Source organism: Quercus suber, unplaced genomic scaffold (assembly GCF_002906115.3).
Source record: "Quercus suber isolate HL8 unplaced genomic scaffold, Cork oak 2.0 scaffold_10, whole genome shotgun sequence".
Lineage (NCBI taxonomy): Eukaryota > Viridiplantae > Streptophyta > Magnoliopsida > Fagales > Fagaceae > Quercus > Quercus suber.
The window spans coordinates 2,114,770-2,117,093 of NW_027069476.1; positions in this window are offsets into that span (position 1 = coordinate 2,114,770).

A 2,324-nucleotide genomic window follows, 5' to 3' on the forward strand; every position below is an offset into this window, starting at 1 on the left:
CTTATATATTGATGGAGAGAGAGAGAGCGCATGGATTACATCATTCAGCTTAACAACCTATATCTAAGGAGGAAAGCTCTTGATGGCCAAATCTTCATTATACTAAATTATATGTTACAATGAACTCAATGTGGGATCTTGAAAGGATGGAGGCTAAACCTTAGACTAACTATACACTAAACTATGGTTACTAGACTTGTAGTATGAGTAGAATGCTTTGCTTCTACACCAAGTTGGAATGGGTTTGGGCTTTGGCTTCAATTAAGCTTGATGTCTTTAGCATCCTCCCTCAAACTCAAGGTGGGAACTTCAAGACAACTTGAGTTGGAAAATAAACTCATGAAAACTCTTTAAGGATGACCATGGAGATTGGATTGTAGAGATTGACCAAGCACAATGTTGAACGAATGTGCAATGGAAGAGTGTTGTAAAATGAATTCAAGGGCCTAAGAGCGACTGTTATGGCCAAATATGAGTATACTAAGTGTGCATTTAGCTACTGATTAGAAGCAGCATTTGCTTAAATTATCCATTATTTGCAGGTCTCATACTACTTTTTGTCTCAACTTTATTCTAAATAATCTAATTTTCAATTTTTTCAAAATAAGTTAGTTTTTAATTTTTTGTCTCACATTAGACAAATATACTATTAGAAACAAATAATTCCCGAACGGACATTAAAGGACAGTGGAACATGACAAAGGACGACATCTTAATCAAGCAGTGTGAAATGAGTCCATGGATTTCACACAGATTGAACTCAAAAAGATTGAGAGTAGAGTCAATTTGTGTGATTTGAGAGCCTTGTATGGAAAAATTGACACCAAAATCATAATCTACATTAAAAAAAAGTTTTATTTATTTATATTATCTAAACTCAATAAAAACTATAAAAAAAAAAAAAAACATGTTTGGAATAATCAACTAACAAACTAATATTATTAAATATCATTGTGTGTTTAATTAGACATTGATTTTATAATACTGTATTTATCAATCTTTTTACTTTTCAGGTAAAAAACATGATAGAATTTGAATTTGCGATGAAATCATAATTTTTTTTATAGATTTTAGTTGAATGAGAATCTAACATTTTGATTTGTATATGGCTGAGATAAATATTATTATTTAAAAAAAAAAATGAAAACATGATAGGAAGAAGAATTTAAATGTCCGATTATTTATTTATATTTTAGAATTTAATATTTATTCATTCTTTTGATTTTCTAACTTTTTAGCTACATCCTGTACTTCCTTTAGAGTTATACATTCGAATTATTAATACTAAAATATAATTTTTGAGCTTTGGATATCTATATTATTGTAGGGACTCAGTTTGGATTTGACCCTGAGTATCAATGGGTTTTCAGCCCAACAAGCCCAAACAATAAATTTATAGAGAGTGGGTTAAAGGTTTAGGCGCTGCCCGTCGTTCATCAAGCATGAACTCTTTTTTATAAAAGAAAATACTTAGAGTTTCTCTACAACTGGGGGGATACTCCTCGGCCCATGGCTGAGGAGCCCCTCTTCTTCTCTTTTCCCCCCCCCCCTTTTTTACTTTACTTGCTTTTCTTATATAGTCTTCATCTTCCTATCTCCTTCTTCCATCTGTTGATCATCCATTCGTCTCTCTTCTGGCCGTCCGTCCCATCAGAGGCCTTATCGGTACTCAAGTGGTTCACTCTGATCAACGTTACCCTGCTAAGGGGTTATATCCCCATTAATGCGGCCAGATGGGTTAGGTGAATACATTAAGTGTGAATGTGACAGCTTGCTCTGGGCTTGTCCCCTCCCAAAAATTATCCTTAGTATGCCGAGGATGAAGAGGTCCTCGGCGTGGGTCAAAAAAGAGGCTTTCCCCAACTTAGCCTTGGCTGGTCAGTCTTCCTCGGCGCTGGCCTTAGGCCTACTATGCGATGGGTTGTGGCTGTCAAGCCCATGGGCCCCACAATAGCCCCTCAAAACCTTGCTGCACGTTCCCCCGGACGGGGAGGAGGGTTTTGATACCCACGGGCCCTCCTAGGCGAATCGCCCCACTTCGGTTTGTGCTAATGCTGGTGACTTTTCGACTGCTCGATGCGCGTTTTTTGCGTTTCAAGACTTAATGTGTGCCCACATTAAATTTTGGCGGCACCACGTTTCCCACTTTCAACGATGTGATGGTAATCGTTCGGTAGGGATTTTCTGCTTTTATGGGTAGGCAGTTACATTTGGGGAACCTAAGGGGGAGTATAAGTACCTGTTTGAACCGCCTGGTTTCCTAATTTTTGCGCTTACAATCATTGATGCGTATGACTTGAGTCTAGTTCAACTTGCACACTACC